The sequence below is a fragment of the Xenopus tropicalis genome, chromosome 3 (genome assembly GCF_000004195.4).
Source record: "Xenopus tropicalis strain Nigerian chromosome 3, UCB_Xtro_10.0, whole genome shotgun sequence".
Classification (NCBI taxonomy): Eukaryota; Metazoa; Chordata; class Amphibia; order Anura; family Pipidae; genus Xenopus; species Xenopus tropicalis.
This window is the reverse complement of record NC_030679.2, coordinates 135,427,988-135,455,210: the sequence shown is the minus strand read 5'-3', so window position 1 is coordinate 135,455,210 and position 27,223 is coordinate 135,427,988. Positions and strand designations below refer to the sequence as shown.

The window sequence follows — 27,223 nt, the reverse complement described above, 5'->3', positions numbered from 1 at the left end:
TGGTTATGGTTTTTTCCGGACGCAATTGATATTTTTCGATGGCATGGATATTTTCCTCTCATTTCCAAACACCGGGCTTTCCGTAATAAAATATTTTTACAAAATCTCTCTGCTACATTAACGTGCACCTCACCTTTTCAATGATGTTAAACCGCTTCAGGCGTAACCAAAAAGCATGTTTCTGCCCGGTTTCGAACCGGGGACCTTTCGCGTGTGAGGCGAACGTGATAACCACTACACTACAGAAACTACTGTGAGCGGGCCGGACGGGGGCCCCCTATCCCAATCACTAGGAAAGATGATGACAGCACTGGGAGCATGAAAAAAGCAACCCCTCTAATGAACAATGCTGTTCAGGTGCATGGTTAGACGACTCATTTGGTAGAGTTAGCGAGACCAGTTTGCCTGCCAGCAGAATTTGCACTTCATTTGCTCTTACTGCCAGACAAGATCTAGGCTTCTATATCTTATTTTATGGAGATTTCTGACTCGTACAGATCAAAAACTCCCAGCAGTACACTGCCCAACTTTTAAATCTCCACTCCATAAATCCGAATACTACACATTTCAAGGACCAACATTCTACCAACAGTAGGTTTACCCCAGGAAACCATCTGTTTTTGGGAAGAGCTCATTCTGACAAATCCAAAATGGGTAAGTACGTCTTTCGACTCCTCACGTTACTTTACGTGAAGAGGGGCAGTATTTTTTTGCCTACATGGGGGCCGATTGGTTGGACGCCGCACAGGTGGGGCCCGCATACGGCAACCGCACGCCTTTGTCGCGTAGACATGTTCGGGATACAAGAAGACTTGAAAAGGTTAGCGCCCAACGTGGGGCTCGAACCCACGACCCTGAGATTAAGAGTCTCATGCTCTACCGACTGAGCTAGCCGGGCAACTGACCGCCGCATGCCACAGGGTCAGCATACCCCTCTTTTCGACGCCGTCTAGCTCGACGGCTAGGGCTTGAGCCAAACTTACTTGTTGCCCATTGTTTTCATTACGAAATATCTATGTGTTTTTTTTAATTTTATTTCTGGCACTAAAGAAGAAAAGACAAACCAGTTTCACTTTGGCACTTCCCGTCAGTTCCTGTTCCTGCTGCGAGTGGAGGAGAAGCTGGTAAAACTAATTAGCAGTCCACTGAGAAGCCTTCTGATAGCGAGCTGCCGAAAGTCTGCAGCTTTGTATTGCTACGTGACTTTCTCTGGGTCTACAGCAGTAATCCTCGCATTTAATAGAGGGCTCTCTCCTAGATAGTGATGAGCGAATCTGTCCCGTTTCGCTTCGCCGAAAAATTAGCGAATCTTTCAAAAGATTCGCGAAAGGGCAAAATGTTGCACGGAAAAAAAAATTGTCGCCCGCGACTATTCTTTTAACGCTTGCCTATTCTTTTGACGCCCACGACTATTCTGTTAACACTCTGGACTATTCTTGTGACAATTTTTGGACGCACGACTATTCTTTTGACGCCCGCGACTATTCTTGCGACAATTTTTGGATGCGCGGTGAATTTTTTCATCCGTTTCACGAAACAATCCACCTCTGGCGAAACGCGGAAATTGCCCGCGAATCCACGCCTGCCGAAACATTTCGCCCATCACTACTCCTAGATTTTTGTGTCTATTGATATGGTGTCAACGCATTCGCTTACCTTGTGGGCCCCCAAATGCTGATGTAAGTCCAAAGGGGTGCAGCAAAGTGTGGCTTTTAGGGCCTCTTGCTGCTTTCTAATATTTTGTACAGTCTGCAATGAATGCTATTAGGTTTCATGTGTGTTAGTCAAAATCCCCATCTCCTGAGCCTTCTAGAGCACAAGGCTCTCACAAATGGCACCTCCATACTGAATGCGTGCGGCAATTCTTCAGTCTGCATACTCAATCTTACTAAACACTCTCCAAGAGGATGTTTCTGCCCGGTTTCGAACCGGGGACCTTTCGCGTGTTAGGCGAACGTGATAACCACTACACTACAGAAACTTCCTGCTGATGAGGATGAGGATGCTGCTGCTGCTGCTGCTGCTGCTGCCGCCTGGACTGGAGAGGCAGTGTCAAAAGCAGCTGAGAGACCTAGGAGTATTAGTAGCGAGAAGTGGGTTTTGGCTGAAGTTGATAACAGGTCATTGCTTTATCGAGATAAAGGCAAGCAGAGAGGAGGAGTTTGTTGTGCAATATCATTTCTGATAGCGTTACCCAAACGCTCTTGCTGATTTTGCTTTATTTACCATGAGAAGTTGGTTTGCTGGCAGATATGCAGCATGCACCCAAGGTTACAAAGAGATGATACAAGTTACACAGACTTGCTGTGTATTGCTCTTAATCTGTCTTCTGTATAAAGCTGGAGCACCTCAGATCTTGCATGCCGAGTAGTTTGGCAAAGACTTTCTTGCGGCCAGCTTAAAGCGAGGCCGAGGAAAGAGAAAGTTCCCTGACCGGGAATCGAACCCGGGCCGCGGCGGTGAGAGCGCCGAATCCTAACCACTAGACCACCAGGGAAGCACTTGCTGCTTTCCTTTTCATGTAACTGTGACCAAGCAATTCCAACTTACTATTATTTGTCACATGGTTGTACAACTGCATAATGGAATATGGCGTCGACCCACTGAGGAGAAAATCTCTACTGTCAGTCACATGGCTGTACAACTGTATTGCGGAACATGAAATCTAGCTACTGAGCAGAATTTCTCTACTATTAGTTACATGGTTGGGGAAGTGGATTGTGGGGTAACAAATGCCGTCGTCATTAGATGCTGAGTTTTGCAGCTCCTATTTCTGTGCCAAGACGTGTGAAATCTCTGCAAGACGTGTGAAAATCTCTGCCTAAACCTCCTCTGTGGCAGGAAGCTTGCCTGATGCGGTTAACTGTGCATATGGCAAATATATTTGCTTAGCTCAAGGGCCCAAAATACTGTCCAAATGGGTAAGAGGCAGGGTGGGTATTATTTTTGGTTATGGTTTTTTCCGGACGCAATTGATATTTTTCGATGGCATGGATATTTTCCTCTCATTTCCAAACACCGGGCTTTCCGTAATAAAATATTTTTACAAAATCTCTCTGCTACATTAACGTGCACCTCACCTTTTCAATGATGTTAAACCGCTTCAGGCGTAACCAAAAAGCATGTTTCTGCCCGGTTTCGAACCGGGGACCTTTCGCGTGTGAGGCGAACGTGATAACCACTACACTACAGAAACTACTGTGAGCGGGCCGGACGGGGGCCCCCTATCCCAATCACTAGGAAAGATGATGACAGCACTGGGAGCATGAAAAAAGCAACCCCTCTAATGAACAATGCTGTTCAGGTGCATGGTTAGACGACTCATTTGGTAGAGTTAGCGAGACCAGTTTGCCTGCCAGCAGAATTTGCACTTCATTTGCTCTTACTGCCAGACAAGATCTAGGCTTCTATATCTTATTTTATGGAGATTTCTGACTCGTACAGATCAAAAACTCCCAGCAGTACACTGCCCAACTTTTAAATCTCCACTCCATAAATCCGAATACTACACATTTCAAGGACCAACATTCTACCAACAGTAGGTTTACCCCAGGAAACCATCTGTTTTTGGGAAGAGCTCATTCTGACAAATCCAAAATGGGTAAGTACGTCTTTCGACTCCTCACGTTACTTTACGTGAAGAGGGGCAGTATTTTTTTGCCTACATGGGGGCCGATTGGTTGGACGCCGCACAGGTGGGGCCCGCATACGGCAACCGCACGCCTTTGTCGCGTAGACATGTTCGGGATACAAGAAGACTTGAAAAGGTTAGCGCCCAACGTGGGGCTCGAACCCACGACCCTGAGATTAAGAGTCTCATGCTCTACCGACTGAGCTAGCCGGGCAACTGACCGCCGCATGCCACAGGGTCAGCATACCCCTCTTTTCGACGCCGTCTAGCTCGACGGCTAGGGCTTGAGCCAAACTTACTTGTTGCCCATTGTTTTCATTACGAAATATCTATGTGTTTTTTTTAATTTTATTTCTGGCACTAAAGAAGAAAAGACAAACCAGTTTCACTTTGGCACTTCCCGTCAGTTCCTGTTCCTGCTGCGAGTGGAGGAGAAGCTGGTAAAACTAATTAGCAGTCCACTGAGAAGCCTTCTGATAGCGAGCTGCCGAAAGTCTGCAGCTTTGTATTGCTACGTGACTTTCTCTGGGTCTACAGCAGTAATCCTCGCATTTAATAGAGGGCTCTCTCCTAGATAGTGATGAGCGAATCTGTCCCGTTTCGCTTCGCTGAAAAATTAGCTAATCTTTCAAAAGATTCGCGAAAGGGCACAAATGTTGCACAAAAAAAAAATTGTCGCCCGCGACTATTCTTTTAACGCTTGCCTATTCTTTTGACGCCCACGACTATTCTGTTAACACTCTGGACTATTCTTGTGACAATTTTTGGACGCACGACTATTCTTTTGACGCCCGCGACTATTCTTGCGACAATTTTTGGATGCGCGGTGAATTTTTTCATCCGTTTCACGAAACAATCCACCTCTGGCGAAACGCGGAAATTGCCCGCGAATCCACGCCTGCCGAAACATTTCGCCCATCACTACTCCTAGATTTTTGTGTCTATTGATATGGTGTCAACGCATTCGCTTACCTTGTGGGCCCCCAAATGCTGATGTAAGTCCAAAGGGGTGCAGCAAAGTGTGGCTTTTAGGGCCTCTTGCTGCTTTCTAATATTTTGTACAGTCTGCAATGAATGCTATTAGGTTTCATGTGTGTTAGTCAAAATCCCCATCCCCTGAGCCTTCTAGAGCACAAGGCTCTCACAAATGGCACCTCCATACTGAATGCGTGCGGCAATTCTTCAGTCTGCATACTCAATCTTACTAAACACTCTCCAAGAGGATGTTTCTGCCCGGTTTCGAACCGGGGACCTTTCGCGTGTTAGGCGAGCGTGATAACCACTACACTACAGAAACTTCCTGCTGATGAGGATGAGGATGCTGCTGCTGCTGCTGCCGCCTGGACTGGAGAGGCAGTGTCAAAAGCAGCTGAGAGACCTAGGAGTATTAGTAGCGAGAAGTGGGTTTTGGCTGAAGTTGATAACAGGTCATTGCTTTATCGAGATAAAGGCAAGCAGAGAGGAGGAGTTTGTTGTGCAATATCATTTCTGATAGCGTTACCCAAACGCTCTTGCTGATTTTGCTTTATTTACCATGAGAAGTTGGTTTGCTGGCAGATATGCAGCATGCACCCAAGGTTACAAAGAGATGATACAAGTTACACAGACTTGCTGTGTATTGCTCTTAATCTGTCTTCTGTATAAAGCTGGAGCACCTCAGATCTTGCATGCCGAGTAGTTTGGCAAAGACTTTCTTGCGGCCAGCTTAAAGCGAGGCCGAGGAAAGAGAAAGTTCCCTGACCGGGAATCGAACCCGGGCCGCGGCGGTGAGAGCGCCGAATCCTAACCACTAGACCACCAGGGAAGCACTTGCTGCTTTCCTTTTCATGTAACTGTGACCAAGCAATTCCAACTTACTATTATTTGTCACATGGTTGTACAACTGCATAATGGAATATGGCGTCGACCCACTGAGGAGAAAATCTCTACTGTCAGTCACATGGCTGTACAACTGTATTGCGGAACATGAAATCTAGCTACTGAGCAGAATTTCTCTACTATTAGTTACATGGTTGGGGAAGTGGATTGTGGGGTAACAAATGCCGTCGTCATTAGATGCTGAGTTTTGCAGCTCCTATTTCTGTGCCAAGACGTGTGAAAATCTCTGCAAGACGTGTGAAAATCTCTGCCTAAACCTCCTCTGTGGCAGGAAAGCTTCTGCCTGATGCGGTTAACTGTGCATATGGCAAATATATTTGCTTAGCTCAAGGGCCCAAAATACTGTCCAAATGGGTAAGAGGCAGGGTGGGTATTATTTTTGGTTATGGTTTTTTCCGGACGCAATTGATATTTTTCGATGGCATGGATATTTTCCTCTCATTTCCAAACACCGGGCTTTCCGTAATAAAATATTTTTACAAAATCTCTCTGCTACATTAACGTGCACCTCACCTTTTCAATGATGTTAAACCGCTTCAGGCGTAACCAAAAAGCATGTTTCTGCCCGGTTTCGAACCGGGGAACTTTCGCGTGTGAGGCGAACGTGATAACCACTACACTACAGAAACTACTGTGAGCGGGCCGGACGGGGGCCCCCTATCCCAATCACTAGGAAAGATGATGACAGCACTGGGAGCATGAAAAAAGCAACCCCTCTAATGAACAATGCTGTTCAGGTGCATGGTTAGACGACTCATTTGGTAGAGTTAGCGAGACCAGTTTGCCTGCCAGCAGAATTTGCACTTCCTTTGCTCTTACTGCCAGACAAGATCTAGGCTTCTATATCTTATTTTATGGAGATTTCTGACTCGTACAGATCAAAATCTCCCAGCAGTACACTGCCCAACTTTTAAATCTCCACTCCATAAATCCGAATACTACACATTTCAAGGACCAACATTCTACCAACAGTAGGTTTACCCCAGTAAACCATCTGTTTTTGGGAAGAGCTCATTCTGACAAATCCAAAATGGGTAAGTACGTCTTTCGACTCCTCACGTTACTTTACGTGAAGAGGGGCAGTATTTTTTTGCCTACATGGGGGCCGATTGGTTGGATGCCGCACAGGTGGGGCCCGCATACGGCAACCGCACGCCTTTGTCGCGTAGACATGTTCGGGATACAAGAAGACTTGAAAAGGTTAGCGCCCAACGTGGGGCTCGAACCCACGACCCTGAGATTAAGAGTCTCATGCTCTACCGACTGAGCTAGCCGGGCAACTGACCGCCGCGTGCCACAGGGTCAGCATACCCCTCTTTTCGACGCCGTCTAGCTCGACGGCTAGGGCTTGAGCCAAACTTACTTGTTGCCCATTGTTTTCATTACGAAATATCTATGTGTTTTTTTTTAATTTTATTTCTGGCACTAAAGAAGAAAAGACAAACCAGTTTCACTTTGGCACTTCCCGTCAGTTCCTGTTCCTGCTGCGAGTGGAGGAGAAGCTGGTAAAACTAATTAGCAGTCCACTGAGAAGCCTTCTGATAGCGAGCTGCCGAAAGTCTGCAGCTTTGTATTGCTACGTGACTTTCTCTGGGTCTACAGCAGTAATCCTCGCATTTAATAGAGGGCTCTCTCCTAGATAGTGATGAGCGAATCTGTCCCGTTTCGCTTCGCTGAAAAATTAGCTAATCTTTCAAAAGATTCGCGAAAGGGCACAAATGTTGAACAAAAAAAAAATTGTCGCCCGCGACTATTCTTTTAACGCTTGCCTATTCTTTTGACGCCCACGACTATTCTGTTAACACTCTGGACTATTCTTGTGACAATTTTTGGACGCACGACTATTCTTTTGACGCCCGCGACTATTCTTGCGACAATTTTTGGATGCGCGGTGAATTTTTTCATCCGTTTCACGAAACAATCCACCTCTGGCGAAACACGGAAATTGCCCGCGAATCCACGCCTGCCGAAACATTTCGCCCATCACTACTCCTAGATTTTTGTGTCTATTGATATGGTGTCAACGCATTTGCTTACCTTGTGGGCCCCCAAATGCTGATGTAAGTCCAAAGGGGTGCAGCAAAGTGTGGCTTTTAGGGCCTCTTGCTGCTTTCTAATATTTTGTACAGTCTGCAATGAATGCTATTAGGTTTCATGTGTGTTAGTCAAAATCCCCATCCCCTGAGCCTTCTAGAGCACAAGGCTCTCACAAATGGCACCTCCATACTGAATGCGTGCGGCAATTCTTCAGTCTGCATACTCAATCTTACTAAACACTCTCCAAGAGGATGTTTCTGGCCGGTTTCGAACCGGGGACTTTTCGCGTGTTAGGTGAACGTGATAACCACTACACTACAGAAACTTCCTGCTGATGAGGATGAGGATGAGGATGAGGATGAGGATGCTGCTGCTGCTGCCGCCTGGACTGGAGAGGCAGTGTCAAAAGCAGCTGAGAGACCTAGGAGTATTAGTAGCGAGAAGTGGGTTTTGGCTGAAGTTGATAACAGGTCATTGCTTTATCGAGATAAAGGCAAGCAGAGAGGAGGAGTTTGTTGTGCAATGTCATTTCTGATAGCGTTACCCAAACGCTCTTGCTGATTTTGCTTTATTTACCATGAGAAGTTGGTTTGCTGGCAGATATGCAGCATGCACCCAAGGTTACAAAGAGATGATACAAGTTACACAGACTTGCTGTGTATTGCTCTTAATCTGTCTTCTGTATAAAGCTGGAGCACCTCAGATCTTGCATGCCGAGTAGTTTGGCAAAGACTTTCTTGCGGCCAGCTTAAAGCGAGGCCGAGGAAAGAAAAAGTTCCCTGACCGGGAATCGAACACGGGCCGCGGCGGTGAGAGCGCCGAATCCTAACCACTAGACCACCAGGGAAGCACTTGCTGCTTTCCTTTTCATGTAACTGTGACCAAGCAATTCCAACTTACTATTATTTGTCACATGGTTGTACAACTGCATAATGGAATATGGCGTCGACCCACTGAGGAGAAAATCTCTACTGTCAGTCACATGGCTGTACAACTGTATTGCAGAACATGAAATCTAGCTACTGAGCAGAATTTCTCTACTATTAGTTACATGGTTGGGGAAGTGGATTGTGGGGTAACAAATGCCGTCGTCATTAGATGCTGAGTTTTGCAGCTCCTATTTCTGTGCCAAGACGTGTGAAAATCTCTGCAAGACGTGTGAAAATCTCTGCCTAAACCTCCTCTGTGGCAGGAAAGCTTCTGCCTGATGCGGTTACCTGTGCATATGGCAAATATATTTGCTTAGCTCAAGGGCCCAAAATACTGTCCAAATGGGTAAGAGGCAGGGTGGGTATTATTTTTGGTTATGGTTTTTTCCGGACGCAATTGATATTTTTCGATGGCATGGATATTTTCCTCTCATTTCCAAACACCGGGCTTTCCGTAATAAAATATTTTTACAAAATCTCTCTGCTACATTAACGTGCACCTCACCTTTTCAATGATGTTAAACCGCTTCAGGCGTAACCAAAAAGCATGTTTCTGCCCGGTTTCGAACAGGGGAAATTTCGCGTGTGAGGCAAACGTGATAACCACTACACTACAGAAACTACTGTGAGCGGGCTGGACGGGGGCCCCCTATCCCAATCACTAGGAAAGATGATGACAGCACTGGGAGCATGAAAAAAGCAACCCCTCTAATGAACAATGCTGTTCAGGTGCATGGTAACCACTACACTACAGAAACTTCCTGCTGATGAGGATGAGGATGAGGATGAGGATGCTGCTGCTGCTGCCGCCTGGACTGGAGAGGCAGTGTCAAAAGCAGCTGAGAGACCTAGGAGTATTAGTAGCGAGAAGTGGGTTTTGGCTGAAGTTGATAACAGGTCATTGCTTTATCGAGATAAAGGCAAGCAGAGAGGAGGAGTTTGTTGTGCAATATCATTTCTGATAGCGTTACCCAAACGCTCTTGCTGATTTTGCTTTATTTACCATGAGAAGTTGGTTTGCTGGCAGATATGCAGCATGCACCCAAGGTTACAAAGAGATGATACAAGTTACACAGACTTGCTGTGTATTGCTCTTAATCTGTCTTCTGTATAAAGCTGGAGCACCTCAGATCTTGCATGCCGAGTAGTTTGGCAAAGACTTTCTTGCGGCCAGCTTAAAGCGAGGCCGAGGAAAGAGAAAGTTCCCTGACCGGGAATCTAACCCGGGCCGCGGCGGTGAGAGCGCCGAATCCTAACCACTAGACCACCAGGGAAATACTTGCTGCTTTCCTTTTCATGTAACTGTGACCAAGCAATTCCAACTTACTATTATTTGTCACATGGTTGTACAACTGCATAATGGAATATGGCGTCGACCCACTGAGGAGAAAATCTCTACTGTCAGTCACATGGCTGTACAACTGTATTGCGGAACATGAAATCTAGCTACTGAGCAGAATTTCTCTACTATTAGTTACATGGTGGTTAACTGTGCATATGGCAAATATATTTGCTTAGCTCAAGGGCCCAAAATACTGTCCAAATGGGTAAGAGGCAGGGTGGGTATTATTTTTGGTTATGGTTTTTTCCGGACGCAATTGATATTTTTCGATGGCATGGATATTTTCCTCTCATTTCCAAACACCGGGCTTTCCGTAATAAAATATTTTTACAAAATCTCTCTGCTACATTAACGTGCACCTCACCTTTTCAATGATGTTAAACCGCTTCAGGCGTAACCAAAAAAGCATGTTTCTGCCCGGTTTCGAACCGGGGACTTTTCGCGTGTGAGGCGAACGTGATAACCACTACACTACAGAAACTACTGTGAGCGGGCCGGACGGGGGCCCCCTATCCCAATCACTAGGAAAGATGATGACAGCACTGGGAGCATGAAAAAAGCAACCCCTCTAATGAACAATGCTGTTCAGGTGCATGGTTAGACGACTCATTTGGTAGAGTTAGCGAGACCAGTTTGCCTGCCAGCAGAATTTGCACTTCATTTGCTCTTACTGCCAGACAAGATCTAGGCTTCTATATCTTATTTTATGGAGATTTCTGACTCGTACAGATCAAAAACTCCCAGCAGTACACTGCCCAACTTTTAAATCTCCACTCCATAAATCCGAATACTACACATTTCAAGGACCAACATTCTACCAACAGTAGGTTTACCCCAGGAAACCATCTGTTTTTGGGAAGAGCTCATTCTGACAAATCCAAAATGGGTAAGTACGTCTTTCGACTCCTCACGTTACTTTACGTGAAGAGGGGCAGTATTTTTTTGCCTACATGGGGGCCGATTGGTTGGACGCCGCACAGGTGGGGCCCGCATACGGCAACCGCACGCCTTTGTCGCGTAGACATGTTCGGGATACAAGAAGACTTGAAAAGGTTAGCGCCCAACGTGGGGCTCGAACCCACGACCCTGAGATTAAGAGTCTCATGCTCTACCGACTGAGCTAGCCGGGCAACTGACCACCGCATGCCACAGGGTCAGCATACCCCTCTTTTCGACGCCGTCTAGCTCGACGGCTAGGGCTTGAGCCAAACTTACTTGTTGCCCATTGTTTTCATTACAAAATATCTATGTGTTTTTTTTAATTTTATTTCTGGCACTAAAGAAGAAAAGACAAACCAGTTTCACTTTGGCACTTCCCGTCAGTTCCTGTTCCTGCTGCGAGTGGAGGAGAAGCTGGTAAAACTAATTAGCAGTCCACTGAGAAGCCTTCTGATAGCGAGCTGCCGAAAGTCTGCAGCTTTGTATTGCTACGTGACTTTCTCTGGGTCTACAGCAGTAATCCTCGCATTTAATAGAGGGCTCTCTCCTAGATAGTGATGAGCGAATCTGTCCCGTTTCGCTTCGCTGAAAAATTAGCTAATCTTTCAAAAGATTCGCGAAAGGGCACAAATGTTGCACAAAAAAAAAATTGTCGCCCGCGACTATTCTTTTAACGCTTGCCTATTCTTTTGACGCCCACGACTATTCTGTTAACACTCTGGACTATTCTTGTGACAATTTTTGGACGCACGACTATTCTTTTGACGCCCGCGACTATTCTTGCGACAATTTTTGGATGCGCGGTGAATTTTTTCATCCGTTTCACGAAACAATCCACCTCTGGCGAAACGCGGAAATTGCCCGCGAATCCACGCCTGCCGAAACATTTCGCCCATCACTACTCCTAGATTTTTGTGTCTATTGATATGGTGTCAACGCATTCGCTTACCTTGTGGGCCCCCAAATGCTGATGTAAGTCCAAAGGGGTGCAGCAAAGTGTGGCTTTTAGGGCCTCTTGCTGCTTTCTAATATTTTGTACAGTCTGCAATGAATGCTATTAGGTTTCATGTGTGTTAGTCAAAATCCCCATCTCCTGAGCCTTCTAGAGCACAAGGCTCTCACAAATGGCACCTCCATACTGAATGCGTGCGGCAATTCTTCAGTCTGCATACTCAATCTTACTAAACACTCTCCGAGAGGATGTATCTGCCCGGTTTCGAACCGGGGACCTTTCGCGTGTTAGGCGAACGTGATAACCACTACACTACAGAAACTTCCTGCTGATGAGGATGAGGATGCTGCTGCTGCTGCTGCTGCTGCTGCTGCTGCCGCCTGGACTGGAGAGGCAGTGTCAAAAGCAGCTGAGAGACCTAGGAGTATTAGTAGCGAGAAGTGGGTTTTGGCTGAAGTTGATAACAGGTCATTGCTTTATCGAGATAAAGGCAAGCAGAGAGGAGGAGTTTGTTGTGCAATATCATTTCTGATAGCGTTACCCAAACGCTCTTGCTGATTTTGCTTTATTTACCATGAGAAGTTGGTTTGCTGGCAGATATGCAGCATGCACCCAAGGTTACAAAGAGATGATACAAGTTACACAGACTTGCTGTGTATTGCTCTTAATCTGTCTTCTGTATAAAGCTGGAGCACCTCAGATCTTGCATGCCGAGTAGTTTGGCAAAGACTTTCTTGCGGCCAGCTTAAAGCGAGGCCGAGGAAAGAGAAAGTTCCCTGACCGGGAATCGAACCCGGGCCGCGGCGGTGAGAGCGCCGAATCCTAACCACTAGACCACCAGGGAAGCACTTGCTGCTTTCCTTTTCATGTAACTGTGACCAAGCAATTCCAACTTACTATTATTTGTCACATGGTTGTACAACTGCATAATGGAATATGGCGTCGACCCACTGAGGAGAAAATCTCTACTGTCAGTCACATGGCTGTACAACTGTATTGCGGAACATGAAATCTAGCTACTGAGCAGAATTTCTCTACTATTAGTTACATGGTTGGGGAAGTGGATTGTGGGGTAACAAATGCCGTCGTCATTAGATGCTGAGTTTTGCAGCTCCTATTTCTGTGCCAAGACGTGTGAAAATCTCTGCAAGACGTGTGAAAATCTCTGCCTAAACCTCCTCTGTGGCAGGAAAGCTTCTGCCTGATGCGGTTAACTGTGCATATGGCAAATATATTTGCTTAGCTCAAGGGCCCAAAATACTGTCCAAATGGGTAAGAGGCAGGGTGGGTATTATTTTTGGTTATGGTTTTTTCCGGACGCAATTGATATTTTTCGATGGCATGGATATTTTCCTCTCATTTCCAAACACCGGGCTTTCCGTAATAAAATATTTTTACAAAATCTCTCTGCTACATTAACGTGCACCTCACCTTTTCAATGATGTTAAACTGCTTCAGGCGTAACCAAAAAGCATGTTTCTGCCCGGTTTCGAACCGGGGACCTTTCGCGTGTGAGGCGAACGGGATAACCACTACACTACAGAAACTACTGCGAGCGGGCCAATCACTAGGAAAGATGATGACAGCACTGGGAGCATGAAAAAAGCAACCCCTCTAATGAACAATGCTGTTCAGGTGCATGGTTAGACGACTCATTTGGTAGAGTTAGCGAGACCAGTTTGCCTGCCAGCAGAATTTGCACTTCATTTGCTCTTACTGCCAGACAAAATCTAGGCTTCTATATCTTATTTTATGGAGATTTCTGACTCGTACAGATCAAAAACTCCCAGCAGTACACTGCCCAACTTTTAAATCTCCACTCCATAAATCCGAATACTACACATTTCAAGGACCAACATTCTACCAACAGTAGGTTTACCCCAGGAAACCATCTGTTTTTGGGAAGAGCTCATTCTGACAAATCCAAAATGGGTAAGTACGTCTTTCGACTCCTCACGTTACTTTACGTGAAGAGGGGCAGTATTTTATTGCCTACATGGGGGCCGATTGGTTGGACGCCGCACAGGTGGGGCCCGCATACGGCAACCGCACGCCTTTGTCGCGTAGACATGTTCGGGATACAAGAAGACTTGAAAAGGTTAGCGCCCAACGTGGGGCTCGAACCCACGACCCTGAGATTAAGAGTCTCATGCTCTACCGACTGAGCTAGCCGGGCAACTGACCGCTGCATGCCACAGGGTCAGCATACCCCTCTTTTCGACGCCGTCTAGCTCGATGGCTAGGGCTTGAGCCAAACTTACTTGTTGCCCATTGTTTTCATTACGAAATATCTATGTGTTTTTTTTAATTTTATTTCTGGCACTAAAGAAGAAAAGACAAACCAGTTTCACTTTGGCACTTCCCGTCAGTTCCTGTTCCTGCTGCGAGTGGAGGAGAAGCTGGTAAAACTAATTAGCAGTCCACTGAGAAGCCTTCTGATAGCGAGCTGCCGAAAGTCTGCAGCTTTGTATTGCTACGTGACTTTCTTTGGGTCTACAGCAGTAATCCTCGCATTTAATAGAGGGCTCTCTCCTAGATAGTGATGAGCGAATCTGTCCCGTTTCGCTTCGCCGAAAAATTAGCGAATCTTTCAAAAGATTCGCGAAAGGGCAAAAATGTTGCACGGGAAAAAAAATTGTCGCCCGCGACTATTCTTTTAACGCTTGCCTATTCTTTTGACGCCCACGACTATTCTGTTAACACTCTGGACTATTCTTGTGACAATTTTTGGACCCACGACTATTCTTTTGACGCCCGCCACTATTCTTGCGACAATTTTTGGATGCGCGGTGAATTTTTTCATCCGTTTCACGAAACAATCCACCTCTGGCGAAACGCGGAAATTGCCCGCGAATCCACGCCTGCCGAAACATTTCGCCCATCACTACTCCTAGATTTTTGTGTCTATTGATATGGTGTCAACGCATTCGCTTACCTTGTGGGCCCCCAAATGCTGATGTAAGTCCAAAGGGGTGCAGCAAAGTGTGGCTTTTAGGGCCTCTTGCTGCTTTCTAATATTTTGTGCAGTCTGCAATGAATGCTATTAGGTTTCATGTGTGTTAGTCAAAATCCCCATCTCCTGAGCCTTCTAGAGCACAAGGCTCTCACAAATGGCACCTCCATACTGAATGCGTGCGGCAATTCTTCAGTCTGCATACTCAATCTTACTAAACACTCTCTACTGTCAGTCACATGGCTGTACAACTGTATTGCGGAACATGAAATCTAGCTACTGAGCAGAATTTCTCTACTATTAGTTACATGGTTGGGGAAGTGGATTGTGGGGTAACAAATGCCGTCGTCATTAGATGCTGAGTTTTGCAGCTCCTATTTCTCGCCAAGACGTGTGAAAATCTCTGCAAGACGTGTGAAAATCTCTGCCTAAACCTCCTCTGTGGCAGGAAAGCTTCTGCCTGATGCGGTTAACTGTGCATATGGCAAATATATTTGCTTAGCTCAAGGGCCCAAAATACTGTCCAAATGGGTAAGAGGCAGGGTGGGTATTATTTTTGGTTATAGTTTTTTCCGGAGGCAATTGATATTTTTCGATGGCATGGATATTTTCCTCTCATTTCCAAACACCGGGCTTTCCGTAATAAAATATTTTTACAAAATCTCTCTGCTACATTAACGTGCACCTCACCTTTTCAATGATGTTAAACCGCTTCAGGCGTAACCAAAAAGCATGTTTCTGCCCGGTTTCGAACCGGGGACCTTTCGCGTGTGAGGCGAACGTGATAACCACTACACTACAGAAACTACTGTGAGCGGGCCGGACGGGGGCCCCCTATCCCAATCACTAGGAAAGATGATGACAGCACTGGGAGCATGAAAAAAGCAACCCCTCTAATGAACAATGCTGTTCAGGTGCATGGTTAGACGACTCATTTGGTAGAGTTAGCGAGACCAGTTTGCCTGCCAGCAGAATCTGCACTTCCTTTGCTCTTACTGCCAGACAAGATCTAGGCTTCTATATCTTATTTTATGGAGATTTCTGACTCGTACAGATCAAAAACTCCCAGCAGTACACTGCCCAACTTTTAAATCTCCACTCCATAAATCCGAATACTACACATTTCAAGGACCAACATTCTACCAACAGTAGGTTTACCCCAGGAAACCTTCTGTTTTTGGGAAGAGCTCATTCTGACAAATCCAAAATGGGTAAGTACGTCTTTCGACTCCTCACGTTACTTTACGTGAAGAGGGGCAGTATTTTTTTGCCTACATGGGGGCCGATTGGTTGGACGCCGCACAGGTGGGGCCCGCATACGGCAACCGCACGCCTTTGTCGCGTAGACATGTTCGGGATACAAGAAGACTTGAAAAGGTTAGCGCCCAACGTGGGGCTCGAACCCACGACCCTGAGATTAAGAGTCTCATGCTCTACCGACTGAGCTAGCCGGGCAACTGACCGCCGCATGCCACAGGGTCAGCATACCCCTCTTTTCGACGCCGTCTAGCTCGACGGCTAGGGCTTGAGCCAAACTTACTTGTTGCCCATTGTTTTCATTACGAAATATCTATGTGTTTTTTTTTTAATTTTATTTCTGGCACTAAAGAAGAAAAGACAAACCAGTTTCACTTTGGCACTTCCCGTCAGTTCCTGTTCCTGCTGCGAGTGGAGGAGAAGCTGGTAAAACTAATTAGCAGTCCACTGAGAAGCCTTCTGATAGCGAGCTGCCGAAAGTCTGCAGCTTTGTATTGCTACGTGACTTTCTCTGGGTCTACAGCAGTAATCCTCGCATTTAATAGAGGGCTCTCTCCTAGATAGTGATGAGCGAATCTGTCCCGTTTCGCTTCGCCGAAAAATTAGCGAATCTTTTCAAAAGATTCGCGAAAGGGCAAAAATGTTGCACGGAAAAAAAAATTGTCGCCCGCGACTATTCTTTTAACGCTTGCCTATTCTTTTGACGCCCACGACTATTCTGTTAACACTCTGGACTATTCTTGTGACAATTTTTGGACGCACGACTATTCTTTTGACGCCCGCCACTATTCTTGCGACAATTTTTGGATGCGCGGTGAATTTTTTCATCCGTTTCACGAAACAATCCACCTCTGGCGAAACGCGGAAATTGCCCGCGAATCCACGCCTGCCGAAACATTTCGCCCATCACTACTCCTAGATTTTTGTGTCTATTGATATGGTGTCAACGCATTCGCTTACCTTGTGGGCCCCCAAATGCTGATGTAAGTCCAAAGGGGTGCAGCAAAGTGTGGCTTTTAGGGCCTCTTGCTGCTTTCTAATATTTTGTACAGTCTGCAATGAATGCTATTAGGTTTCATGTGTGTTAGTCAAAATCCCCATCTCCTGAGCCTTCTAGAGCACAAGGCTCTCACAAATGGCACCTCCATACTGAATGCGTGCGGCAATTCTTCAGTCTGCATACTCAATCTTACTAAACACTCTCCAAGAGGGTGTTTCTGCCCGGTTTCGAACCGGGGACCTTTCGCGTGTTAGGCGAACGTGATAACCACTACACTACAGAAACTTCCTGCTGATGAGGATGAGGATGCTGCTGCTGCTGCTGCTGCCGCCTGGACTGGAGAGGCAGTGTCAAAAGCAGCTGAGAGACCTAGGAGTATTAGTAGCGAGAAGTGGGTTTTGGCTGAAGTTGATAACAGGTCATTGCTTTATCGAGATAAAGGCAAGCAGAGAGGAGGAGTTTGTTGTGCAATATCATTTCTGATAGCGTTACCCAAACGCTCTTGCTGATTTTGCTTTATTTACCATGAGAAGTTGGTTTGCTGGCAGATATGCAGCATGCACCCAAGTTACAAGAGATGATACAAGTTACACAGACTTGCTGTGTATTGCTCTTAATCTGTCTTCTGTATTAAAGCTGGAGCACCTCAGATCTTGCATGCCGAGTAGTTTGGCAAAGACTTTCTTGCGGCCAGCTTAAAGCGAGGCCGAGGAAAGAGAAAGTTCCCTGACCGGGAATCGAACCCGGGCCGCGGCGGTGAGAGCGCCGAATCCTAACCACTAGACCACCAGGGAAGCACTTGCTGCTTTCCTTTTCATGTAACTGTGACCAAGCAATTCCAACTTACTATTATTTGTCACATGGTTGTACAACTGCATAATGGAATATGGCGTCGACCCACTGAGGAGAAAATCTCTACTGTCAGTCACATGGCTGTACAACTGTATTGCGGAACATGAAATCTAGCTACTGAGCAGAATTTCTCTACTATTAGTTACATGGTTGGGGAAGTGGATTGTGGGGTAACAAATGCCGTCGTCATTAGATGCTGAGTTTTGCAGCTCCTATTTCTGTGCCAAGACGTGTGAAAATCTCTGCAAGACGTGTGAAAATCTCTGCCTAAACCTCCTCTGTGGCAGGAAAGCTTCTGCCTGATGCGGTTAACTGTGCATATGGCAAATATATTTGCTTAGCTCAAGGGCCCAAAATACTGTCCAAATGGGTAAGAGGCAGGGTGGGTATTATTTTTGGTTATGGTTTTTTCCGGACGCAATTGATATTTTTCGATGGCATGGATATTTTCCTCTCATTTCCAAACACCGGGCTTTCCGTAATAAAATATTTTTACAAAATCTCTCTGCTACATTAACGTGCACCTCACCTTTTCAATGATGTTAAACCGCTTCAGGCGTAACCAAAAAGCATGTTTCTGCCCGGTTTCGAACCGGGGACCTTTCGCGTGTGAGGCGAACGTGATAACCACTACACTACAGAAACTACTGTGAGCGGGCCGGACGGGGGCCCCCTATCCCAATCACTAGGAAAGATGATGACAGCACTGGGAGCATGAAAAAAGCAACCCCTCTAATGAACAATGCTGTTCAGGTGCATGGTTAGACGACTCATTTGGTAGAGTTAGCGAGACCAGTTTGCCTGCCAGCAGAATTTGCACTTCATTTGCTCTTACTGCCAGACAAGATCTAGGCTTCTATATCTTATTTTATGGAGATTTCTGACTCGTACAGATCAAAAACTCCCAGCAGTACACTGCCCAACTTTTAAATCTCCACTCCATAAATCCGAATACTACACATTTCAAGGACCAACATTCTACCAACAGTAGGTTTACCCCAGGAAACCATCTGTTTTTGGGAAGAGCTCATTCTGACAAATCCAAAATGGGTAAGTACGTCTTTCGACTCCTCACGTTACTTTACGTGAAGAGGGGCAGTATTTTTTTGCCTACATGGGGGCCGATTGGTTGGACGCCGCACAGGTGGGGCCCGCATACGGCAACCGCACGCCTTTGTCGCGTAGACATGTTCGGGATACAAGAAGGACTTGAAAAGGTTAGCGCCCAACGTGGGGCTCGAACCCACGACCCTGAGATTAAGAGTCTCATGCTCTACCGACTGAGCTAGCCGGGCAACTGACCGCCGCATGCCACAGGGTCAGCATACCCCTCTTTTCGACGCCGTCTAGCTCGACGGCTAGGGCTTGAGCCAAACTTACTTGTTGCCCATTGTTTTCATTACGAAATATCTATGTGTTTTTTTTTTAATTTTATTTCTGGCACTAAAGAAGAAAAGACAAACCAGTTTCACTTTGGCACTTCCCGTCAGTTCCTGTTCCTGCTGCGAGTGGAGGAGAAGCTGGTAAAACTAATTAGCAGTCCACTGAGAAGCCTTCTGATAGCGAGCTGCGAAAGTCTGCAGCTTTGTATTGCTACGTGACTTTCTCTGGGTCTACAGCAGTAATCCTCGCATTTAATAGAGGGCTCTCTCCTAGATAGTGATGAGCGAATCTGTCCCGTTTCGCTTCGCCGAAAAATTAGCGAATCTTTCAAAAGATTCGCGAAAGGGCAAAATGTTGCACGGAAAAAAAAAATTGTCGCCCGCGACTATTCTTTTAACGCTTGCCTATTCTTTGACGCCCACGACTATTCTGTTAACACTCTGGACTATTCTTGTTACAATTTTTGGGACGCACGACTATTCTTTTGACGCCCGCGACTATTCTTGCGACAATTTTTGGATGTGCGGTGAATTTTTTCATCCGTTTCACGAAACAATCCACCTCTGGCGAAACGCGGGAAATTGCCCGCGAATCCAAGCCTGCCGAACATTTCGCCCATCACTACTCCTAGATTTTTGTGTCTATTGATATGGTGTCAACGCATTCGCTTACCTTGTGGGCCCCCAAATGCTGATGTAAGTCCAAAGGGGTGCAGCAAAGTGTGGCTTTTAGGGCCTCTTGCTGCTTTCTAATATTTTGTACAGTCTGCAATGAATGCTATTAGGTTTCATGTGTGTTAGTCAAAATCCCCATCTCCTGAGCCTTCTAGAGCACAAGGCTCTCACAAATGCACCTCCATACTGAATGCGTGCGGCAATTCTTCAGTCTGCATACTCAATCTTACTAAACACTCTCCAAGAGGATGTTTCTGCCCGGTTTCGAACCGGGGACCTTTCGCGTGTTAGGCGAACGTGATAACCACTACACTACAGAAACTTCCTGCTGATGAGGATGAGGATGCTGCTGCTGCTGTGCTGCTGCCGCCGCCTGGACTGGAGAGGCAGTGTCAAAAGCAGCTGAAGAGACCTAGGAGTATTAGTAGCGAGAAGTGGGTTTTGGCTGAAAGTTGATAACAGGTCATTGCTTATCGAGATAAGGCAAGCAGAGAGGAGGAGTTTGTTGTGCAATATCATTTCTGATAGCGTTACCCAAACGCTCTTGCTGATTTTGCTTTATTTACCATGAGGAAGTTGGTTTGCTGGCAGATATGCAGCATGCACCCAAGGTTACAAAGAGATGATACAAGTTACACAGACTTGCTGTGTATTGCTCTTAATCTGTCTTCTGTATAAAGCTGGGAGCACCTCAGATCTTGCATGCCGAGTAGTTTGGCAAAGACTTTCTTGCGGCCAGCTTAAAGCGAGGCCTCTAAAACTTAGGTGGAGCAAAAAAGAGAACAAGAGCCCCATGTCGAGCTCTTCCGAAAACCCCCGTTTTCCTTCAGTCTGTTGCCCTACTCGAAGCCTTTTTAAGCAACTGGTGGTTTAACTTGCTTGGAAAAGCAGCATGTGGCAAACTGGAAAAAGTGTCCTTGGAGCCAGAGTTGAAGCAGCGACCTAGGGGACTGCTCTGTTAAACCTACAGTCCCCCCGCTGCACCCGCAGTGCTGGGGCTTGCGATAGACGGGCCAACCAAAGGTTGGACTGCAGGCCCACGCCTTAGCAGGGCGCTTGCCGCCGGCTGCAGCTGTGCCGAAATAGCTCAGTTGGGAGAGCGTTAGCTGAAGATCTAAAGGTCCCTGGTTCGATCCCGGGTTTCGGCAGGTGGAGCCGCGGATTTTGAGAGCGTTTTAACTAGGCGCGATGAAGGCCAATCAGCAGCAAGCAAAGGCGTAATTAAGCCACATAATTGTTAAGGTGCTATATGGAAGACTGGCCCCCTGCTCCTGCTCTTGCAAAGTAGGTCGCCGTCAGAGAAAATACCTCCTCCGTTGCCCTTGGGAAGACCTGAGCACATTTGACATCCGCAAAGGCCAAACTGTACTCGTAACGAGCAACACAGACGCCGCCGTAGCTTGAAAAAACTGCCCAAGTTGAGGTTTGTCGGAGGTCCTGTGTGCTGGCGCTGCACCGTGAGGGGGATTAGCTCAAATGGTAGAGCGCTCGCTTAGCATGCGAGAGGTAGCGGGATCGATGCCCGCATCCTCCAGGAGGTGGCTCTTTTCAGAGCGGGTGGGCGGGGCCGCAACGCGCTTCTGTCTAGTGTTTTTAAAAAGAGAGAGGAGTGGAAACGTCCCTCAGACCTCTTGTCCTGTACAGCGTGGAGCAACGTTCATTTCTTACCCGAGTAAATGGGAGTTGACAGAACCCTCTGAAAAGCGTCATTCCATTACTGCACCGGCTGCTGCTTGCACAACCGAGGGCTAGCACCCAAAGAAGAGTGGTAAGAAGCTGTTGTGCAGCCCAAAAGGCCGTGCAGTACTGGAATCGCGCTTTCTTCTCTACAGTGAGCTACGACACAGACCACCGAGGGCTGGAAACTGCAAATCCTTTATGGACGGTGTCAAATTGCCAAGGGTTAAAGTGGTTCTCAAGCAAAGGCCAAGGCAATTCCTATTTGGGTCATCCTCCAAACTAGAGGCAAAGCTGTTTCCTTGAGAATTCCCGCCATGCGGGCAGAAGAGCGTTTCCCGAGTGAGTAAACGCACACCACGGTGCGCCGGGCTCCCAGGGTCCCATATGGTCTAGCGGTTAGGATTCCTGGTTTTCACCCAGGCGGCCCGGGTTCGACTCCCGGTATGGGAAGCGCCGCTTTTGCTATTCCAACTGCTTGGCGAGCCCATTGATTGGTCCAGTGCCTAAAGATTTCTGCTATGCTCAGGTGTGCAACTTTGGCCTTTGTTGCGATTAAAGGCCACAGGTGGGTATGGAGAACGAACGTGAAAGAGCCCAGATCAGAGCTGCGACCTGAGCGCCCTTATTGCATTTCAGAGCGTCTTCCGTTTGAGACATCCGCTGTCACAGAACCTGCGCCCGCCAGAGCGCCTATGGCGTTGGTGGTATAGTGGTGAGCATAGCTGCCTTCCAAGCAGTTGACCCGGGTTCGATTCCCGGCCAACGCACAGCGTCCTCTATTGCGGCACGGACGAGCGCTTTTTAAAAAGGTTGCCGCCATAGTGACCCGCGGATGTCGCCACTTTGCAGCCATGCCTGCCCATGCAGGGTACAGGGCAAAAGCGCTTCCAATCTGTCCTTTGCAACCTTCAGAGAGGAGATTTGCAGTGGGAACGTGTCTGCATTACAGCCTGTGCAGTCTTCTCACTGTGTGCATCATGCTAAAATTCTTCATTTTTCTAAGTTGTACGCAGGATTGGCTTGAATGAAAACAAAACAAAAAGTAAGAAAGCAGCACCGAACGGGCAGCGCGAGCTCTAAGAAAGCATCCTTCGAGCCGGAATTGAACCAGCGACCTAAGGATTGCTGTATCACACCTACAGTCCTCCGCTCTACCAGCTGAGCTATGGAAGGCCGGAAAGGTGCCACCGACGGGAGGGGGTGACAGTTCTCTTGAGAAACCCAACAGAAGCCGAAGCCTTCCAAAAGTCTGCCCCGTGTGAGGATCGAACTCACGACCTTCAGATTATGAGACTGACGCGCTACCCTACTGCGCTAACGAGGCTGCAAGCGGCGGGCGTCTGGTGTCCACCCTGGTGTGCTCTACTGCATACACCCTTACAAAAAATTGCAGTGACTTATGTCATAAACAGACTGAGGCATAGCCAATGTGCATTTTGCAAGTCTTTCAAAAGGACAAATATTTTGACCTCTAAAACTTAGGGTGGAGCAAAAAAGAGAACAAGAGCCCCATGTCGAGCTCTTCCGAAAACCCCCGTTTTCCTTCAGTCTGTTGCCCTACTCGAAGCCTTTTTAAGCAACTGGTGGTTTAACTTGCTTGGAAAAGCAGCATGTTGCAAACTGGAAAAAGTGTCCTTGGAGCCAGAGTTGAAGCAGCGACCTAGGGACTGCTCTGTTAAACCTACAGTCCCCCGCTGCACCCGCAGTGCTGGGGCTTGCGATGGACGGGCCAAGCAAAGGTTGGACTGCAGGCCCACGCCTTAGCAGGGCGCTTGCCGCCGGCTGCAGCTGTGCCGAAATAGCTCAGTTGGGAGAGCGTTAGACTGAAGATCTAAAGGTCCCTGGTTCGATCCCGGGTTTCGGCAGGTGGAGCCGCGGATTTTGAGAGCGTTTTAACTAGGCGCGATGAAGGCCAATCAGCAGCAAGCAAAGGCGTAATTAAGCCACATAATTGTTAAGGTGCTATATGGAAGACTGGCCCCCTGCTCTTGCTAAGTAGGTCGCCGTCAGAGAAAATACCTCCTCCGTTGCCCTTGGGAAGACCTGAGCACATTTGACATCCGCAAAGGCCAAACTGTACTCGTAACGAGCAACACAGACGCCGCCGTAGCTTGAAAAAACTGCCCAAGTTGAGGTTTGTCGGAGGTCCTGTGTGCTGGCGCTGCACCGTGAGGGGGATTAGCTCAAATGGTAGAGCGCTCGCTTAGCATGCGAGAGGTAGCGGGATCGATGCCCGCATCCTCCAGGAGGTGGCTCTTTTCAGAGCGGGTGGGCGGGGCTGCAACGCGCTTCTGTCTAGTGTTTTTAAAAAGAGAGAGGAGTGGAAACGTCCCTCAGACCTCTTGTCCTGTACAGCGTGGAGCAACGTTCATTTCTTACCCGAGTAAATGGGAGTTGACAGAACCCTCTGAAAAGCGTCATTCCATTACTGCACCGGCTGCTGCTTGCACAACCGAGGGCAAGCACCCAAAGAAGAGTGGTAAGAAGCTGTTGTGCAGCCCAAAAGGCCGTGCAGTACTGGAATCGCGCTTTCTTCTCTACAGTGAGCTACGACACAGACCACCGAGGGCTGGAAACTGCAAATCCTTTATGGACGGTGTCAAATTGCCAAGGGTTAAAGTGGTTCTCAAGCAAAGGCCAAGGCAATTCCTATTTGGGTCATCCTCCAAACTAGAGGCAAAGCTGTTTCCTTGAGAATTCCCGCCATGCGGGCAGAAGAGCGTTTCCCGAGTGAGTAAACGCACACCACGGTGCGCCGGGCTCCCAGGGTCCCATATGGTCTAGCGGTTAGGGTTCCTGGTTTTCACCCAGGCGGCCCGGGTTCGACTCCCGGTATGGGAAGCGCCGCTTTTGCTATTCCAACTGCTTGGCGAGCCCATTGATTGGTCCAGTGCCTAAAGATTTCTGCTATGCTCAGGTGTGCAACTTTGGCCTTTGTTGCGATTAAAGGCCACAGGTGGGTATGGAGAACGAACGTGAAAGAGCCCAGATCAGAGCTGCGACCTGAGCGCCCTTATTGCATTTCAGAGCGTCTTCCGTTTGAGACATCCGCTGTCACAGAACCTGCGCCCGCCAGAGCACCTATGGCGTTGGTGGTATAGTGGTGAGCATAGCTGCCTTCCAAGCAGTTGACCCGGGTTCGATTCCCGGCCAACGCACAGCGTCCTCTATTGCGGCACGGACGAGCGCTTTTTAAAAAGGTTGCCGCCATAGTGACCCGCGGATGTCGCCACTTTGCAGCCATGCCTGCCCATGCAGGGTACAGGGCAAAAGCGCTTCCAATCTGTCCTTTGCAACCTTCAGAGAGGAGATTTGCAGTGGGAACGTGTCTGCATTACAGCCTGTGCAGTCTTCTCACTGTGTGCATCATGCTAAAATTCTTCATTTTTCTAAGTTGTACGCAGGATTGGCTTGAATGAAAACAAAACAAAAAGTAAGAAAGCAGCACCGGAACGGGCAGCGCGAGCTCTAAGAAAGCATCCTTCGAGCCGGAATTGAACCAGCGACCTAAGGATTGCTGTATCACACCTACAGTCCTCTGCTCTACCAGCTGAGCTATGGAAGGCCGGAAAGGTGCCACCGACGGGAGGGGGTGACAGTTCTCTTGAGAAACCCAACAGAAGCCGAAGCCTTCCAAAAGTCTGCCCCGTGTGAGGATCGAACTCACGACCTTCAGATTATGAGACTGACGCGCTACCTACTGCGCTAACGAGGCTGCAAGCGGCGGGCGTCTGGTGTCCACCCTGGTGTGCTCTACTGCATACACCCTTACAAAAAATTGCAGTGACTTATGTCATAAACAGACTGAGGCATAGCCAATGTGCATTTTGCAAGTCTTTCAAAAGGACAAATATTTTGACCTCTAAAACTTAGGGTGGAGCAAAAAAGAGAACAAGAGCCCCATGTCGAGCTCTTCCGAAAACCCCCGTTTTCCTTCAGTCTGTTGCCCTACTCGAAGCCTTTTTAAGCAACTGGTGGTTTAACTTGCTTGGAAAAGCAGCATGTGGCAAACTGGAAAAAGTGTCCTTGGAGCCAGAGTTGAAGCAGCGACCTAGGGACTGCTCTGTTAAACCTACAGTCCCCCGCTGCACCCGCAGTGCTGGGGCTTGCGATAGACGGGCCAAGCAAAGGTTGGACTGCAGGCCCACGCCTTAGCAGGGCGCTTGCCGCCGGCTGCAGCTGTGCCGAAATAGCTCAGTTGGGAGAGCGTTAGACTGAAGATCTAAAGGTCCCTGGTTCGATCCCGGGTTTCGGCAGGTGGAGCCGCGGATTTTGAGAGCGTTTTAACTAGGCGCGATGAAGGCCAATCAGCAGCAAGCAAAGGCGTAATTAAGCCACATAATTGTTAAGGTGCTATATGGAAGACTGGCCCCCTGCTCTTGCTAAGTAGGTCGCCGTCAGAGAAAATACCTCCTCCGTTGCCCTTGGGAAGACCTGAGCACATTTGACATCCGCAAAGGCCAAACTGTACTCGTAACGAGCAACACATGTTGAATTTTAGATCAATCAGATTCACGGCACCAAAATGTTGTATTGTGGTGATGTAGTATATTCTTACAAATATACTGGGGATTCCAATATTTACCACAACCAAGTAAAAGGAAGCAACCACGGTTCTTTTCCAGAGATTAAGCGAATTTATTTCGATTATCCAGCCCAGAGACAAAGCACTTAGCACTTCTAACTAACCTAATTGTAAGGGTTAATTTCTTTAACTCTGTCTGTGCTTCTCTGCACTGTATCTAAGCAGTCACAAACTGGTTCGATTTAATCTGTGCGTCGGTGAAACATCTGATATCGTCTGCGCATGTGCGCTGATCAGGGAACTTGTACAAATGATACAACCAGTATGTGTATTGCAAACAAGTTCAACTTTATTTTGTTTTGATATTACTTATATAGTAGATAGAAAAACACATCCCAATATGCTTACGTATCATGGGTGGGTACATTGCAATTATTAGTAGAAATACAGAAATTATTTAAGTAGCTGCTGAAGCTTTATTATGATCTCTTAGCCTTGAATATTAGCTGAGATAATCAAGGCCGGAGCAACTTGGACAAAGACAAGATAGTGAGGATAATCATAATAACTGAAGTAATACTTTCTCAGACCTTTGTGATTTAAAACAAAATTTGTATAAATTCAGCATTAAGTAATTTAACCTCTATCACAGCATTTAGTAATTTAATCCCTATCACTAATATATATATCTTTGTTTGTGTGTGTCTATATTTCTATCAATCTGAGTATAAACGTCCCCATACACAGGCTGATCGGCCCCAAGGGACCAATATCGGCAGCTAATCGCCCAGTGTATGGGCACTACCGACGGGCCTGCCCAACCGATATCTGGCCTTAAATCTGCCAGATCTCCATCGGGCAGGTTAGAAAATCTAGTCGGATCAGGGACCGCATTGGCTCGTTGATGTGGTCCCCGGACCGACTTTTCCTGTGCCCAACATAATAATTTGATCGTTTGGCCCCTGGGTTCTTCTGATATCTCCCAGCCGTAGGTGGGGATATCGGGAGAAGATCCGCTCGCTTGGCGTCATCGCATTTGATCTTCCCGCGTCGGATCTGCCCGTGTATGGGGACCTTAAGAGCTTCACAAGTTATACTCTAAAGGTGGCCATTCACGAGCAGATCCACTCGCTTGGCGATGTGGCGAGCGGATATATCCCCACGTACGGGTGGGCGATATCGGGGAGCATT

At 47.3% G+C, this 27,223-nt stretch overlaps 39 non-coding genes across 39 annotated transcripts; 8 read left to right on the top strand and 31 right to left on the bottom strand.

Annotated features, from left to right (window-relative positions):
- Positions 1 to 176: 176 nt before the first annotated feature.
- On the bottom strand, positions 177 to 249 carry trnav-cac. Its single transcript has one exon. It is a non-coding gene; the product is annotated as a tRNA-Val (tRNA).
- Positions 250 to 825: 576 nt separating this feature from the next.
- Positions 826 to 898, bottom strand: trnak-cuu. The gene has a single exon. It is a non-coding gene; the product is annotated as a tRNA-Lys (tRNA).
- Positions 899 to 1,908: 1,010 nt separating this feature from the next.
- Positions 1,909 to 1,981, bottom strand: trnav-aac. Its single transcript has one exon. It is a non-coding gene; the product is annotated as a tRNA-Val (tRNA).
- Positions 1,982 to 2,425: 444 nt separating this feature from the next.
- Positions 2,426 to 2,497, bottom strand: trnae-cuc. The gene has a single exon. It is a non-coding gene; the product is annotated as a tRNA-Glu (tRNA).
- Positions 2,498 to 3,123: 626 nt separating this feature from the next.
- trnav-cac lies at positions 3,124 to 3,196 on the bottom strand. Its single transcript has one exon. It is a non-coding gene; the product is annotated as a tRNA-Val (tRNA).
- A 576-nt stretch (positions 3,197 to 3,772) lies between these two features.
- On the bottom strand, positions 3,773 to 3,845 carry trnak-cuu. Its single transcript has one exon. It is a non-coding gene; the product is annotated as a tRNA-Lys (tRNA).
- A 1,010-nt stretch (positions 3,846 to 4,855) lies between these two features.
- Positions 4,856 to 4,928, bottom strand: trnav-aac. The gene has a single exon. It is a non-coding gene; the product is annotated as a tRNA-Val (tRNA).
- A 435-nt stretch (positions 4,929 to 5,363) lies between these two features.
- trnae-cuc lies at positions 5,364 to 5,435 on the bottom strand. Its single transcript has one exon. It is a non-coding gene; the product is annotated as a tRNA-Glu (tRNA).
- A 630-nt stretch (positions 5,436 to 6,065) lies between these two features.
- On the bottom strand, positions 6,066 to 6,138 carry trnav-cac. The gene has a single exon. It is a non-coding gene; the product is annotated as a tRNA-Val (tRNA).
- Positions 6,139 to 6,714: 576 nt separating this feature from the next.
- On the bottom strand, positions 6,715 to 6,787 carry trnak-cuu. The gene has a single exon. It is a non-coding gene; the product is annotated as a tRNA-Lys (tRNA).
- A 1,011-nt stretch (positions 6,788 to 7,798) lies between these two features.
- Positions 7,799 to 7,871, bottom strand: trnav-aac. Its single transcript has one exon. It is a non-coding gene; the product is annotated as a tRNA-Val (tRNA).
- A 450-nt stretch (positions 7,872 to 8,321) lies between these two features.
- Positions 8,322 to 8,393, bottom strand: trnae-cuc. Its single transcript has one exon. It is a non-coding gene; the product is annotated as a tRNA-Glu (tRNA).
- A 630-nt stretch (positions 8,394 to 9,023) lies between these two features.
- On the bottom strand, positions 9,024 to 9,096 carry trnav-cac. Its single transcript has one exon. It is a non-coding gene; the product is annotated as a tRNA-Val (tRNA).
- Positions 9,097 to 9,677: 581 nt separating this feature from the next.
- Positions 9,678 to 9,749, bottom strand: trnae-cuc. The gene has a single exon. It is a non-coding gene; the product is annotated as a tRNA-Glu (tRNA).
- Positions 9,750 to 10,225: 476 nt separating this feature from the next.
- Positions 10,226 to 10,298, bottom strand: trnav-cac. Its single transcript has one exon. It is a non-coding gene; the product is annotated as a tRNA-Val (tRNA).
- A 576-nt stretch (positions 10,299 to 10,874) lies between these two features.
- Positions 10,875 to 10,947, bottom strand: trnak-cuu. The gene has a single exon. It is a non-coding gene; the product is annotated as a tRNA-Lys (tRNA).
- Positions 10,948 to 11,957: 1,010 nt separating this feature from the next.
- On the bottom strand, positions 11,958 to 12,030 carry trnav-aac. Its single transcript has one exon. It is a non-coding gene; the product is annotated as a tRNA-Val (tRNA).
- Positions 12,031 to 12,480: 450 nt separating this feature from the next.
- Positions 12,481 to 12,552, bottom strand: trnae-cuc. Its single transcript has one exon. It is a non-coding gene; the product is annotated as a tRNA-Glu (tRNA).
- A 630-nt stretch (positions 12,553 to 13,182) lies between these two features.
- Positions 13,183 to 13,255, bottom strand: trnav-cac. The gene has a single exon. It is a non-coding gene; the product is annotated as a tRNA-Val (tRNA).
- A 556-nt stretch (positions 13,256 to 13,811) lies between these two features.
- trnak-cuu lies at positions 13,812 to 13,884 on the bottom strand. Its single transcript has one exon. It is a non-coding gene; the product is annotated as a tRNA-Lys (tRNA).
- Positions 13,885 to 15,394: 1,510 nt separating this feature from the next.
- trnav-cac lies at positions 15,395 to 15,467 on the bottom strand. The gene has a single exon. It is a non-coding gene; the product is annotated as a tRNA-Val (tRNA).
- A 576-nt stretch (positions 15,468 to 16,043) lies between these two features.
- trnak-cuu lies at positions 16,044 to 16,116 on the bottom strand. The gene has a single exon. It is a non-coding gene; the product is annotated as a tRNA-Lys (tRNA).
- Positions 16,117 to 17,130: 1,014 nt separating this feature from the next.
- Positions 17,131 to 17,203, bottom strand: trnav-aac. The gene has a single exon. It is a non-coding gene; the product is annotated as a tRNA-Val (tRNA).
- A 437-nt stretch (positions 17,204 to 17,640) lies between these two features.
- Positions 17,641 to 17,712, bottom strand: trnae-cuc. Its single transcript has one exon. It is a non-coding gene; the product is annotated as a tRNA-Glu (tRNA).
- Positions 17,713 to 18,342: 630 nt separating this feature from the next.
- Positions 18,343 to 18,415, bottom strand: trnav-cac. Its single transcript has one exon. It is a non-coding gene; the product is annotated as a tRNA-Val (tRNA).
- A 577-nt stretch (positions 18,416 to 18,992) lies between these two features.
- trnak-cuu lies at positions 18,993 to 19,065 on the bottom strand. The gene has a single exon. It is a non-coding gene; the product is annotated as a tRNA-Lys (tRNA).
- A 1,011-nt stretch (positions 19,066 to 20,076) lies between these two features.
- trnav-aac lies at positions 20,077 to 20,149 on the bottom strand. Its single transcript has one exon. It is a non-coding gene; the product is annotated as a tRNA-Val (tRNA).
- Positions 20,150 to 21,288: 1,139 nt separating this feature from the next.
- On the top strand, positions 21,289 to 21,361 carry trnaa-agc. Its single transcript has one exon. It is a non-coding gene; the product is annotated as a tRNA-Ala (tRNA).
- Positions 21,362 to 21,885: 524 nt separating this feature from the next.
- On the top strand, positions 21,886 to 21,957 carry trnae-uuc. The gene has a single exon. It is a non-coding gene; the product is annotated as a tRNA-Glu (tRNA).
- A 245-nt stretch (positions 21,958 to 22,202) lies between these two features.
- trnag-ucc lies at positions 22,203 to 22,274 on the top strand. The gene has a single exon. It is a non-coding gene; the product is annotated as a tRNA-Gly (tRNA).
- Positions 22,275 to 22,594: 320 nt separating this feature from the next.
- Positions 22,595 to 22,680, bottom strand: trnay-gua. The gene is given in 2 exon segments: positions 22,595 to 22,630; positions 22,644 to 22,680. It is a non-coding gene; the product is annotated as a tRNA-Tyr (tRNA).
- A 77-nt stretch (positions 22,681 to 22,757) lies between these two features.
- trnam-cau lies at positions 22,758 to 22,831 on the bottom strand. Its single transcript has one exon. It is a non-coding gene; the product is annotated as a tRNA-Met (tRNA).
- A 468-nt stretch (positions 22,832 to 23,299) lies between these two features.
- On the top strand, positions 23,300 to 23,372 carry trnaf-gaa. Its single transcript has one exon. It is a non-coding gene; the product is annotated as a tRNA-Phe (tRNA).
- Positions 23,373 to 23,679: 307 nt separating this feature from the next.
- trnaa-agc lies at positions 23,680 to 23,752 on the top strand. The gene has a single exon. It is a non-coding gene; the product is annotated as a tRNA-Ala (tRNA).
- A 524-nt stretch (positions 23,753 to 24,276) lies between these two features.
- Positions 24,277 to 24,348, top strand: trnae-uuc. The gene has a single exon. It is a non-coding gene; the product is annotated as a tRNA-Glu (tRNA).
- Positions 24,349 to 24,593: 245 nt separating this feature from the next.
- On the top strand, positions 24,594 to 24,665 carry trnag-ucc. Its single transcript has one exon. It is a non-coding gene; the product is annotated as a tRNA-Gly (tRNA).
- A 321-nt stretch (positions 24,666 to 24,986) lies between these two features.
- On the bottom strand, positions 24,987 to 25,072 carry trnay-gua. Its single transcript is given in 2 exon segments — positions 24,987 to 25,022; positions 25,036 to 25,072. It is a non-coding gene; the product is annotated as a tRNA-Tyr (tRNA).
- A 77-nt stretch (positions 25,073 to 25,149) lies between these two features.
- Positions 25,150 to 25,222, bottom strand: trnam-cau. The gene has a single exon. It is a non-coding gene; the product is annotated as a tRNA-Met (tRNA).
- A 468-nt stretch (positions 25,223 to 25,690) lies between these two features.
- On the top strand, positions 25,691 to 25,763 carry trnaf-gaa. The gene has a single exon. It is a non-coding gene; the product is annotated as a tRNA-Phe (tRNA).
- The last annotated feature ends 1,460 nt before the right edge of the window (positions 25,764 to 27,223 follow it).